The 9438-nt window shown below is 43.8% G+C and overlaps 31 non-coding genes and 11 pseudogenes across 31 annotated transcripts; all 42 read right to left on the minus strand.

Annotated features, from left to right (window-relative positions):
* Positions 1-36: 36 nt before the first annotated feature.
* Positions 37-155, minus strand: LOC131717964 (5S ribosomal RNA). The gene has a single exon (XR_009316858.1). It is a non-coding gene; the product is annotated as a 5S ribosomal RNA (ribosomal RNA).
* Positions 156-269: 114 nt separating this feature from the next.
* LOC131714987 (5S ribosomal RNA) lies at positions 270-378 on the minus strand (annotated as a pseudogene).
* Positions 379-492: 114 nt separating this feature from the next.
* LOC131713830 (5S ribosomal RNA) lies at positions 493-611 on the minus strand (annotated as a pseudogene).
* Positions 612-711: 100 nt separating this feature from the next.
* Positions 712-830, minus strand: LOC131717965 (5S ribosomal RNA). The gene has a single exon (XR_009316859.1). It is a non-coding gene; the product is annotated as a 5S ribosomal RNA (ribosomal RNA).
* Positions 831-944: 114 nt separating this feature from the next.
* Positions 945-1063, minus strand: LOC131717966 (5S ribosomal RNA). Its single transcript, XR_009316860.1, has one exon. It is a non-coding gene; the product is annotated as a 5S ribosomal RNA (ribosomal RNA).
* A 114-nt stretch (positions 1064-1177) lies between these two features.
* On the minus strand, positions 1178-1296 carry LOC131717322 (5S ribosomal RNA). Its single transcript, XR_009316207.1, has one exon. It is a non-coding gene; the product is annotated as a 5S ribosomal RNA (ribosomal RNA).
* Positions 1297-1396: 100 nt separating this feature from the next.
* Positions 1397-1515, minus strand: LOC131717968 (5S ribosomal RNA). Its single transcript, XR_009316862.1, has one exon. It is a non-coding gene; the product is annotated as a 5S ribosomal RNA (ribosomal RNA).
* A 114-nt stretch (positions 1516-1629) lies between these two features.
* LOC131717735 (5S ribosomal RNA) lies at positions 1630-1748 on the minus strand. Its single transcript, XR_009316626.1, has one exon. It is a non-coding gene; the product is annotated as a 5S ribosomal RNA (ribosomal RNA).
* A 114-nt stretch (positions 1749-1862) lies between these two features.
* Positions 1863-1991, minus strand: LOC131713927 (5S ribosomal RNA; annotated as a pseudogene).
* A 100-nt stretch (positions 1992-2091) lies between these two features.
* Positions 2092-2210, minus strand: LOC131717969 (5S ribosomal RNA). Its single transcript, XR_009316863.1, has one exon. It is a non-coding gene; the product is annotated as a 5S ribosomal RNA (ribosomal RNA).
* A 100-nt stretch (positions 2211-2310) lies between these two features.
* LOC131717970 (5S ribosomal RNA) lies at positions 2311-2429 on the minus strand. Its single transcript, XR_009316864.1, has one exon. It is a non-coding gene; the product is annotated as a 5S ribosomal RNA (ribosomal RNA).
* A 100-nt stretch (positions 2430-2529) lies between these two features.
* On the minus strand, positions 2530-2658 carry LOC131713327 (5S ribosomal RNA; annotated as a pseudogene).
* A 100-nt stretch (positions 2659-2758) lies between these two features.
* LOC131717971 (5S ribosomal RNA) lies at positions 2759-2877 on the minus strand. Its single transcript, XR_009316865.1, has one exon. It is a non-coding gene; the product is annotated as a 5S ribosomal RNA (ribosomal RNA).
* A 100-nt stretch (positions 2878-2977) lies between these two features.
* On the minus strand, positions 2978-3096 carry LOC131711616 (5S ribosomal RNA). The gene has a single exon (XR_009313502.1). It is a non-coding gene; the product is annotated as a 5S ribosomal RNA (ribosomal RNA).
* Positions 3097-3210: 114 nt separating this feature from the next.
* On the minus strand, positions 3211-3329 carry LOC131711617 (5S ribosomal RNA). Its single transcript, XR_009313503.1, has one exon. It is a non-coding gene; the product is annotated as a 5S ribosomal RNA (ribosomal RNA).
* Positions 3330-3429: 100 nt separating this feature from the next.
* LOC131717972 (5S ribosomal RNA) lies at positions 3430-3548 on the minus strand. The gene has a single exon (XR_009316866.1). It is a non-coding gene; the product is annotated as a 5S ribosomal RNA (ribosomal RNA).
* A 114-nt stretch (positions 3549-3662) lies between these two features.
* LOC131712762 (5S ribosomal RNA) lies at positions 3663-3781 on the minus strand. The gene has a single exon (XR_009314651.1). It is a non-coding gene; the product is annotated as a 5S ribosomal RNA (ribosomal RNA).
* Positions 3782-3881: 100 nt separating this feature from the next.
* Positions 3882-4000, minus strand: LOC131717973 (5S ribosomal RNA). The gene has a single exon (XR_009316867.1). It is a non-coding gene; the product is annotated as a 5S ribosomal RNA (ribosomal RNA).
* Positions 4001-4114: 114 nt separating this feature from the next.
* On the minus strand, positions 4115-4233 carry LOC131720590 (5S ribosomal RNA). Its single transcript, XR_009319487.1, has one exon. It is a non-coding gene; the product is annotated as a 5S ribosomal RNA (ribosomal RNA).
* Positions 4234-4347: 114 nt separating this feature from the next.
* LOC131715525 (5S ribosomal RNA) lies at positions 4348-4456 on the minus strand (annotated as a pseudogene).
* A 114-nt stretch (positions 4457-4570) lies between these two features.
* LOC131717974 (5S ribosomal RNA) lies at positions 4571-4689 on the minus strand. The gene has a single exon (XR_009316868.1). It is a non-coding gene; the product is annotated as a 5S ribosomal RNA (ribosomal RNA).
* A 100-nt stretch (positions 4690-4789) lies between these two features.
* On the minus strand, positions 4790-4898 carry LOC131714988 (5S ribosomal RNA; annotated as a pseudogene).
* A 114-nt stretch (positions 4899-5012) lies between these two features.
* Positions 5013-5131, minus strand: LOC131717975 (5S ribosomal RNA). The gene has a single exon (XR_009316869.1). It is a non-coding gene; the product is annotated as a 5S ribosomal RNA (ribosomal RNA).
* A 114-nt stretch (positions 5132-5245) lies between these two features.
* LOC131712214 (5S ribosomal RNA) lies at positions 5246-5364 on the minus strand. The gene has a single exon (XR_009314107.1). It is a non-coding gene; the product is annotated as a 5S ribosomal RNA (ribosomal RNA).
* A 114-nt stretch (positions 5365-5478) lies between these two features.
* On the minus strand, positions 5479-5597 carry LOC131717976 (5S ribosomal RNA). The gene has a single exon (XR_009316870.1). It is a non-coding gene; the product is annotated as a 5S ribosomal RNA (ribosomal RNA).
* A 100-nt stretch (positions 5598-5697) lies between these two features.
* Positions 5698-5816, minus strand: LOC131711696 (5S ribosomal RNA). The gene has a single exon (XR_009313584.1). It is a non-coding gene; the product is annotated as a 5S ribosomal RNA (ribosomal RNA).
* Positions 5817-5930: 114 nt separating this feature from the next.
* Positions 5931-6049, minus strand: LOC131712444 (5S ribosomal RNA). The gene has a single exon (XR_009314335.1). It is a non-coding gene; the product is annotated as a 5S ribosomal RNA (ribosomal RNA).
* A 100-nt stretch (positions 6050-6149) lies between these two features.
* LOC131713928 (5S ribosomal RNA) lies at positions 6150-6278 on the minus strand (annotated as a pseudogene).
* A 100-nt stretch (positions 6279-6378) lies between these two features.
* Positions 6379-6487, minus strand: LOC131714990 (5S ribosomal RNA; annotated as a pseudogene).
* Positions 6488-6587: 100 nt separating this feature from the next.
* On the minus strand, positions 6588-6706 carry LOC131717977 (5S ribosomal RNA). The gene has a single exon (XR_009316871.1). It is a non-coding gene; the product is annotated as a 5S ribosomal RNA (ribosomal RNA).
* Positions 6707-6820: 114 nt separating this feature from the next.
* LOC131713492 (5S ribosomal RNA) lies at positions 6821-6939 on the minus strand (annotated as a pseudogene).
* Positions 6940-7053: 114 nt separating this feature from the next.
* LOC131717979 (5S ribosomal RNA) lies at positions 7054-7172 on the minus strand. The gene has a single exon (XR_009316873.1). It is a non-coding gene; the product is annotated as a 5S ribosomal RNA (ribosomal RNA).
* A 100-nt stretch (positions 7173-7272) lies between these two features.
* LOC131711697 (5S ribosomal RNA) lies at positions 7273-7391 on the minus strand. The gene has a single exon (XR_009313585.1). It is a non-coding gene; the product is annotated as a 5S ribosomal RNA (ribosomal RNA).
* Positions 7392-7505: 114 nt separating this feature from the next.
* LOC131712445 (5S ribosomal RNA) lies at positions 7506-7624 on the minus strand. Its single transcript, XR_009314336.1, has one exon. It is a non-coding gene; the product is annotated as a 5S ribosomal RNA (ribosomal RNA).
* A 100-nt stretch (positions 7625-7724) lies between these two features.
* LOC131714991 (5S ribosomal RNA) lies at positions 7725-7833 on the minus strand (annotated as a pseudogene).
* A 100-nt stretch (positions 7834-7933) lies between these two features.
* Positions 7934-8052, minus strand: LOC131717980 (5S ribosomal RNA). Its single transcript, XR_009316874.1, has one exon. It is a non-coding gene; the product is annotated as a 5S ribosomal RNA (ribosomal RNA).
* Positions 8053-8166: 114 nt separating this feature from the next.
* On the minus strand, positions 8167-8285 carry LOC131712215 (5S ribosomal RNA). Its single transcript, XR_009314108.1, has one exon. It is a non-coding gene; the product is annotated as a 5S ribosomal RNA (ribosomal RNA).
* Positions 8286-8399: 114 nt separating this feature from the next.
* Positions 8400-8518, minus strand: LOC131717981 (5S ribosomal RNA). The gene has a single exon (XR_009316875.1). It is a non-coding gene; the product is annotated as a 5S ribosomal RNA (ribosomal RNA).
* A 100-nt stretch (positions 8519-8618) lies between these two features.
* LOC131711698 (5S ribosomal RNA) lies at positions 8619-8737 on the minus strand. Its single transcript, XR_009313586.1, has one exon. It is a non-coding gene; the product is annotated as a 5S ribosomal RNA (ribosomal RNA).
* Positions 8738-8851: 114 nt separating this feature from the next.
* Positions 8852-8970, minus strand: LOC131712446 (5S ribosomal RNA). Its single transcript, XR_009314337.1, has one exon. It is a non-coding gene; the product is annotated as a 5S ribosomal RNA (ribosomal RNA).
* A 100-nt stretch (positions 8971-9070) lies between these two features.
* Positions 9071-9199, minus strand: LOC131713929 (5S ribosomal RNA; annotated as a pseudogene).
* A 114-nt stretch (positions 9200-9313) lies between these two features.
* LOC131709937 (5S ribosomal RNA) lies at positions 9314-9432 on the minus strand. Its single transcript, XR_009311801.1, has one exon. It is a non-coding gene; the product is annotated as a 5S ribosomal RNA (ribosomal RNA).
* Between the last annotated feature and the right edge of the window lie 6 nt (positions 9433-9438).

Genomic DNA, 9438 nt, shown 5'->3' on the forward strand with positions numbered 1-9438 from the left:
CTTTTGTCCTCCACACATTTCAATTGTAAAATGTAATGCCTGCAGCACTTGATATTCCCAGGTGGTCTCCCATCCAAGTACTAACCAAGCCCAACATTGCTTAGCTTCTGAGATCAGACGAGATCAGGCTTATTCAAGGTGGTGTGGCCGCAGGCGATTGCATTTCTGCTTTCATGACTTTTATGTTTAGTGAGCTGGGGGTGATTCCTCCAAAATTTCCTTTTGTCCTCCACACATTTCAATTGTAAAATGTAATTACAAAAATGTAATGCCTGCAGCACTTGATATTCCCAGGTGGTCTCCCATCCAAGTACTAACCAAGCCCAACATTGCTTAGCTTCTGAGATCAGGCTTATTCAAGGTGGTGTGGCCGCAGGCGATTGCATTTCTGTTTTCATGACCTTTATGTTTAGTGAGCTGGGGGTGATTCCTCCAAAATTTCTTTTTGTCCTCCACACATTTCAATTGTAAAATGTAATTACAAAAATGTAATGCCTGCAGCACTTGATATTCCCAGGTGGTCTCCCATCCAAGTACTAACCAAGCCCAACATTGCTTAGCTTCTGAGATAAGACGAGATCAGGCTTATTCAAGGTGGTGTGGCCGCAGGTGATTGCATTTCTGCTTTCATGACTTTTATGTTTAGTGAGCTGGGGGTGATTCCTCCAAAATTTCCTTTTGTCCTCCACACATTTCAATTGTAAAATGTAATGCCTGCAGCACTTGATATTCCCAGGTGGTCTCCCATCCAAGTACTAACCAAGCCCAACATTGCTTAGCTTCTGAGATCAGACGAGATCAGGCTTATTCAAGGTGGTGTGGCCGCAGGCGATTGCATTTCTGCTTTCATGACTTTTATGTTTAGTGAGCTGGGGGTGAGTCCTCCAAAATTTCCTTTTGTCCTCCACACATTTCAATTGTAAAATGTAATTACAAAAATGTAATGCCTGCAGCACTTGATATTCCCAGGTGGTCTCCCATCCAAGTACTAACCAAGCCCAACATTGCTTAGCTTCTGAGATCAGACGAGATCAGGCTTATTCAAGGTGGTGTGGCCGCAGGCGATTGCATTTTTGCTTTCATGACTTTTATGTTTAGTGAGCTGGGGGTGATTCCTCCAAAATTTCCTTTTGTCCTCCACACATTTCAATTGTAAAATGTAATTACAAAAATGTAATGCCTGCAGCACTTGATATTCCCAGGTGGTCTCCCATCCAAGTACTAACCAAGCCCAACATTGCTTAACTTCTGAGATCAGACGAGATCAGGCTTATTCAAGGTGGTGTGGCCGCAGGCGATTGCATTTCTGCTTTCATGACTTTTATGTTTAGTGAGCTGGGGGTGATTCCTCCAAAATTTCCTTTTGTCCTCCACACATTTCAATTGTAAAATGTAATGCCTGCAGCACTTGATATTCCCAGGTGGTCTCCCATCCAAGTACTAACCAAGCCCAACATTGCTTAGCTTCTGAGATCAGACGAGATCAGGCTTATTCAAGGTGGTGTGGCCGCAGGCGATTGCATTTCTGCTTTCATGACTTTTATGTTTAGTGAGCTGGGGGTGATTCCTCCAAAATGTCCTTTTGTCCTCCACACATTTCAATTGTAAAATGTAATTACAAAAATGTAATGCCTGCAGCACTTGATATTCCCAGGTGGTCTCCCATCCAAGTACTAACCAAGCCCAACATTGCTTAGCTTCTGAGATCAGATGAGATCAGGCTTATTCAAGGTGGTGTGGCCGCAGGCGATTGCATTTCAGCTTTCATGACTTTTATGTTTAGTGAGCTGGGGGTGATTCCTCCAAAATTTCCTTTTGTCCTCCACACATTTCAATTGTAAAATGTAATTACAAAAATGTAATGCCTGCAGCACTTGATATTCCCAGGTGGTCTCCCATCCAAGTACTAACCAAGCCCAACATTGCTTAGCTTCTGAGATCAGGCGAGATCAGGCGAGATCAGGCTTATTCAAGGTGGTGTGGCCGCAGGCGATTGCATTTCTGCTTTCATGACTTTTATGTTTAGTGAGCTGGGGGTGAGTCCTCCAAAATTTCCTTTTGTCCTCCACACATTTCAATTGTAAAATGTAATGCCTGCAGCACTTGATATTCCCAGGTGGTCTCCCATCCAAGTACTAACCAAGCCCAACATTGCTTAGCTTCTGAGATCAGACGAGATCAGGCTTATTCAAGGTGGTGTGGCCGCAGGCGATTGCATTTCTGCTTTCATGACTTTTATGTTTAGTGAGCTGGGGGTGATTCCTCCAAAATTTCCTTTTGTCCTCCACACATTTCAATTGTAAAATGTAATGCCTGCAGCACTTGATATTCCCAGGTGGTCTCCCATCCAAGTACTAACCAAGCCCAACATTGCTTAGCTTCTGAGATCAGACGAGATCAGGCTTATTCAAGGTGGTGTGGCCGCAGGCGATTGCATTTCTGCTTTCATGACTTTTATGTTTAGTGAGCTGGGGGTGATTCCTCCAAAATTTCCTTTTGTCCTCCACACATTTCAATTGTAAAATGTAATGCCTGCAGCACTTGATATTCCCAGGTGGTCTCCCATCCAAGTACTAACCAAGCCCAACATTGCTTAGCTTCTGAGATCAGACGAGATCAGGCGAGATCAGGCTTATTCAAGGTGGTGTGGCCGCAGGCGATTGCATTTCTGCTTTCATGACTTTTATGTTTAGTGAGCTGGGGGTGAGTCCTCCAAAATTTCCTTTTGTCCTCCACACATTTCAATAGTAAAATGTAATGCCTGCAGCACTTGATATTCCCAGGTGGTCTCCCATCCAAGTACTAACCAAGCCCAACATTGCTTAGCTTCTGAGATCAGACGAGATCAGGCTTATTCAAGGTGGTGTGGCCGCAGGCGATTGCATTTCTGCTTTCATGACTTTTATGTTTAGTGAGCTGGGGGTGATTCCTCCAAAATTTCCTTTTGTCCTCCACACATTTCAATTGTAAAATGTAATGCCTGCAGCACTTGATATTCCCAGGTGGTCTCCCATCCAAGTACTAACCAAGCCCAACATTGCTTAGCTTCTGAGATCAGGCGAGATCAGGCTTATTCAAGGTGGTGTGGCCGCAGGCGATTGCATTTCTGCTTTCATGACTTTTATGTTTAGTGAGCTGGGGGTGATTCCTCCAAAATTTCCTTTTGTCCTCCACACATTTCAATTGTAAAATGTAATTACAAAAATGTAATGCCTGCAGCACTTGATATTCCCAGGTGGTCTCCCATCCAAGTACTAACCAAGCCCAACATTGCTTAGCTTCTGAGATCAGGCGAGATCAGGCTTATTCAAGGTGGTGTGGCCGCAGGCGATTGCATTTCTGCTTTCATGACTTTTATGTTTAGTGAGCTGGGGGTGATTCCTCCAAAATTTCCTTTTGTCCTCCACACATTTCAATTGTAAAATGTAATGCCTGCAGCACTTGATATTCCCAGGTGGTCTCCCATCCAAGTACTAACCAAGCCCAACATTGCTTAGCTTCTGAGATCAGACGAGATCAGGCTTATTCAAGGTGGTGTGGCCGCAGGCGATTGCATTTCTGCTTTCATGACTTTTATGTTTAGTGAACTGGGGGTGATTCCTCCAAAATTTCCTTTTGTCCTCCACACATTTCAATTGTAAAATGTAATTACAAAAATGTAATGCCTGCAGCACTTGATATTCCCAGGTGGTCTCCCATCCAAGTACTAACCAAGCCCAACATTGCTTAGCTTCTGAGATCAGACGAGATCAGGCTTATTCAAGGTGGTGTGGCAGCAGGAGATTGCATTTCTGCTTTCATGACTTTTATGTTTAGTGAGCTGGGGGTGATTCCTCCAAAATTTCCTTTTGTCCTCCACACATTTCAATTGTAAAATGTAATGCCTGCAGCACTTGATATTCCCAGGTGGTCTCCCATCCAAGTACTAACCAAGCCCAACATTGCTTAGCTTCTGAGATCAGACGAGATCAGGCTTATTCAAGGTGGTGTGGCCGCAGGCGATTGCATTTCTGCTTTCATGACTTTTATGTTTAGTGAGCTGGGGGTGATTCCTCCAAAATTTCCTTTTGTCCTCCACACATTTCAATTGTAAAATGTAATTACAAAAATGTAATGCCTGCAGCACTTGATATTCCCAGGTGGTCTCCCATCCAAGTACTACCCAAGCCCAACATTGCTTAGTTTCTGAGATCAGACGAGATCAGGCTTATTCAAGGTGGTGTGGCCGCAGGCGATTGCATTTCTGCTTTCATGACTTTTATGTTTAGTGAGCTGGGGGTGATTCCTCCAAAATTTCCTTTTGTCCTCCACACATTTCAATTGTAAAATGTAATTACAAAAATGTAATGCCTGCAGCACTTGATATTCCCTGGTGGTCTCCCATCCAAGTACTAACCAAGCCCAACATTGCTTAGCTTCTGAGATCAGGCTTATTCAAGGTGGTGTGGCCGCAGGCGATTGCATTTCTGCTTTCATGACTTTTATGTTTAGTGAGCTGGGGGTGATTCCTCCAAAATTTCCTTTTGTCCTCCACACATTTCAATTGTAAAATGTAATTACAAAAATGTAATGCCTGCAGCACTTGATATTCCCAGGTGGTCTCCCATCCAAGTACTAACCAAGCCCAACATTGCTTAGCTTCTGAGATCAGACGAGATCAGGCTTATTCAAGGTGGTGTGGCCGCAGGCGATTGCATTTCTGCTTTCATGACTTTTATGTTTAGTGAGCTGGGGGTGATTCCTCCAAAATTTCCTTTTGTCCTCCACACATTTCAATTGTAAAATGTAATGCCTGCAGCACTTGATATTCCCAGGTGGTCTCCCATCCAAGTACTAACCAAGCCCAACATTGCTTAGCTTCTGAGATCAGGCTTATTCAAGGTGGTGTGGCCGCAGGCGATTGCATTTCTGCTTTCATGACTTTTATGTTTAGTGAGCTGGGGGTGATTCCTCCAAAATTTCCTTCTGTCCTCCACACATTTCAATTGTAAAATGTAATTACAAAAATGTAATGCCTGCAGCACTTGATATTCCCAGGTGGTCTCCCATCCAAGTACTAACCAAGCCCAACATTGCTTAGCTTCTGAGATCAGACGAGATCAGGCTTATTCAAGGTGGTGTGGCCGCAGGCGATTGCATTTCTGCTTTCATGACTTTTATGTTTAGTGAGCTGGGGGTGATTCCTCCAAAATTTCCTTTTGTCCTCCACACATTTCAATTGTAAAATGTAATTACAAAAATGTAATGCCTGCAGCACTTGATATTCCCAGGTGGTCTCCCATCCAAGTACTAACCAAGCCCAACATTGCTTAGCTTCTGAAATCAGACGAGATCAGGGTTATTCAAGGTGGTGTGGCCGCAGGCGATTGCATTTCTGCTTTCATGACTTTTATGTTTAGTGAGCTGGGGGTGATTCCTCCAAAATTTCCTTTTGTCCTCCACACATTTCAATTGTAAAATGTAATTACAAAAATGTAATGCCTGCAGCACTTGATATTCCCAGGTGGTCTCCCATCCAAGTACTAACCAAGCCCAACATTGCTTAGCTTCTGAGATCAGACGAGATCAGGCTTATTCAAGGTGGTGTGGCCGCAGGCGATTGCATTTCTGCTTTCATGACTTTTATGTTTAGTGAGCTGGGGGTGATTCCTCCAAAATTTCCTTTTGTCCTCCACACATTTCAATTGTAAAATGTAATGCCTGCAGCACTTGATATTCCCAGGTGGTCTCCCATCCAAGTACTAACCAAGCCCAACATTGCTTAGCTTCTGAGATCAGACGAGGTCAGGCTTATTCAAGGTGGTGTGGCCGCAGGCGATTGCATTTCTGCTTTCATGACTTTTATGTTTAGTGAGCTGGGGGTGATTCCTCCAAAATTTCCTTTTGTCCTCCACACATTTCAATTGTAAAATGTAATTACAAAAATGTAATGCCTGCAGCACTTGATATTCCCAGGTGGTCTCCCATCCAAGTACTAACCAAGCCCAACATTGCTTAGCTTCTGAGATCAGACGAGATCACGCTTATTCAAGGTGGTGTGGCCACAGGCGATTGCATTTCTGCTTTCATGACTTTTATGTTTAGTGAGCTGGGGGTGATTCCTCCAAAATTTCCTTTTGTCCTCCACACATTTCAATTGTAAAATGTAATGCCTGCAGCACTTGATATTCCCAGGTGGTCTCCCATCCAAGTACTAACCAAGCCCAACATTGCTTAGCTTCTGAGATCAGGCGAGATCAGGCGAGATCAGGCTTATTCAAGGTGGTGTGGCCGCAGGCGATTGCATTTCTGCTTTCATGACTTTTATGTTTAGTGAGCTGGGGGTGATTCCTCCAAAATTTCCTTTTGTCCTCCACACATTTCAATTGTAAAATGTAATGCCTGCAGCACTTGATATTCCCAGGTGGTCTCCCATCCAAGTACTAACCAAGCCCAACATTGCTTAGCTTCTGAGATCAGGCTTATTCAAGGTGGTGTGGCCGCAGGCGATTGCATTGCTGCTTTCATGACTTTTATGTTTAGTGAGCTGGGGGTGATTCCTCCAAAATTTCCTTTTGTCCTCCACACATTTCAATTGTAAAATGTAATGCCTGCAGCACTTGATATTCCCAGGTGGTCTCCCATCCAAGTACTAACCAAGCCCAACATTGCTTAGCTTCTGAGATCAGACGAGATCAGGCTTATTCAAGGTGGTGTGGCCGCAGGCGATTGCATTTCTGCTTTCATGACTTTTATGTTTAGTGAGCTGGGGGTGATTCCTCCAAAATTTCCTTTTGTCCTCCACACATTTCAATTGTAAAATGTAATTACAAAAATGTAATGCCTGCAGCACTTGATATTCCCAGGTGGTCTCCCATCCAAGTACTAACCAAGCCCAACATTGCTTAGCTTCTGAAATCAGACGAGATCAGTGTTATTCAAGGTGGTGTGGCCGCAGGCGATTGCATTTCTGCTTTCATGACTTTTATGTTTAGTGAGCTGGGGGTGATTCCTCCAAAATTTCCTTTTGTCCTCCACACATTTCAATTGTAAAATGTAATTACAAAAATGTAATGCCTGCAGCACTTGATATTCCCAGGTGGTCTCCCATCCAAGTACTAACCAAGCCCAACATTGCTTAGCTTCTGAGATCAGACGAGATCAGGCTTATTCAAGGTGGTGTGGCCGCAGGCGATTGCATTTCTGCTTTCATGACTTTTATGTTTAGTGAGCTGGGGGTGATTCCTCCAAAATTTCCTTTTGTCCTCCACACATTTCAATTGTAAAATGTAATGCCTGCAGCACTTGATATTCCCAGGTGGTCTCCCATCCAAGTACTAACCAAGCCCAACATTGCTTAGCTTCTGAGATCAGACGAGGTCAGGCTTATTCAAGGTGGTGTGGCCGCAGGCGATTGCATTTCTGCTTTCATGACTTTTATGTTTAGTGAGCTGGGGGTGATTCCTCCAAAATTTCCTTTTGTCCTCCACACATTTCAATTGTAAAATGTAATTACAAAAATGTAATGCCTGCAGCACTTGATATTCCCAGGTGGTCTCCCATCCAAGTACTAACCAAGCCCAACATTGCTTAGCTTCTGAGATCAGACGAGATCACGCTTATTCAAGGTGGTGTGGCCACAGGCGATTGCATTTCTGCTTTCATGACTTTTATGTTTAGTGAGCTGGGGGTGATTCCTCCAAAATTTCCTTTTGTCCTCCACACATTTCAATTGTAAAATGTAATGCCTGCAGCACTTGATATTCCCAGGTGGTCTCCCATCCAAGTACTAACCAAGCCCAACATTGCTTAGCTTCTGAGATCAGGCTTATTCAAGGTGGTGTGGCCGCAGGCGATTGCATTGCTGCTTTCATGACTTTTATGTTTAGTGAGCTGGGGGTGATTCCTCCAAAATTTCCTTTTGTCCTCCACACATTTCAATTGTAAAATGTAATGCCTGCAGCACTTGATATTCCCAGGTGGTCTCCCATCCAAGTACTAACCAAGCCCAACATTGCTTAGCTTCTGAGATCAGACGAGATCAGGCTTATTCAAGGTGGTGTGGCCGCAGGCGATTGCATTTCTGCTTTCATGACTTTTATGTTTAGTGAGCTGGGGGTGATTCCTCCAAAATTTCCTTTTGTCCTCCACACATTTCAATTGTAAAATGTAATTACAAAAATGTAATGCCTGCAGCACTTGATATTCCCAGGTGGTCTCCCATCCAAGTACTAACCAAGCCCAACATTGCTTAGCTTCTGAAATCAGACGAGATCAGGGTTATTCAAGGTGGTGTGGCCGCAGGCGATTGCATTTCTGCTTTCATGACTTTTATGTTTAGTGAGCTGGGGGTGATTCCTCCAAAATTTCCTTTTGTCCTCCACACATTTCAATTGTAAAATGTAATTACAAAAATGTAATGCCTGCAGCACTTGATATTCCCAGGTGGTCTCCCATCCAAGTACTAACCAAGCCCAACATTGCTTAGCTTCTGAGATCAGACGAGATCAGGCTTATTCAAGGTGGTGTGGCCGCAGGCGATTGCATTTCTGCTTTCATGACTTTTATGTTTAGTGAGCTGGGGGTGATTCCTCCAAAATTTCCTTTTGTCCTCCACACATTTCAATTGTAAAATGTAATGCCTGCAGCACTTGATATTCCCAGGTGGTCTCCCATCCAAGTACTAACCAAGCCCAACATTGCTTAGCTTCTGAGATCAGACGAGGTCAGGCTTATTCAAGGTGGTGTGGCCGCAGGCGATTGCATTTCTGCTTTCATGACTTTTATGTTTAGTGAGCTGGGGGTGATTCCTCCAAAATTTCCTTTTGTCCTCCACACATTTCAATTGTAAAATGTAATTACAAAAATGTAATGCCTGCAGCACTTGATATTCCCAGGTGGTCTCCCATCCAAGTACTAACCAAGCCCAACATTGCTTAGCTTCTGAGATCAGACGAGATCACGCTTATTCAAGGTGGTGTGGCCACAGGCGATTGCATTTCTGCTTTCATGACTTTTATGTTTAGTGAGCTGGGGGTGATTCCTCCAAAATTTCCTTTTGTCCTCCACACATTTCAATTGTAAAATGTAATGCCTGCAGCACTTGATATTCCCAGGTGGTCTCCCATCCAAGTACTAACCAAGCCCAACATTGCTTAGCTTCTGAGATCAGGCGAGATCAGGCGAGATCAGGCTTATTCAAGGTGGTGTGGCCGCAGGCGATTGCATTTCTGCTTTCATGACTTTTATGTTTAGTGAGCTGGGGGTGATTCCTCCAAAATTTCCTTTTGTCCTCCACACATTTCAATTGTAAAATGTAATTACAAAAATGTAATGCCTGCAGCACTTGATATTCCCAGGTGGTCTCCCATCCAAGTACTAACCAAGCCCAACATTGCTTAGCTTCTGAGATCAGACGAGATCAGGGTTATTCAAGGTGGTGTGGCCGCAGGCGATTGC

This window comes from Acipenser ruthenus, chromosome 44 (assembly GCF_902713425.1).
Source record: "Acipenser ruthenus chromosome 44, fAciRut3.2 maternal haplotype, whole genome shotgun sequence".
NCBI lineage: Eukaryota > Metazoa > Chordata > Actinopteri > Acipenseriformes > Acipenseridae > Acipenser > Acipenser ruthenus.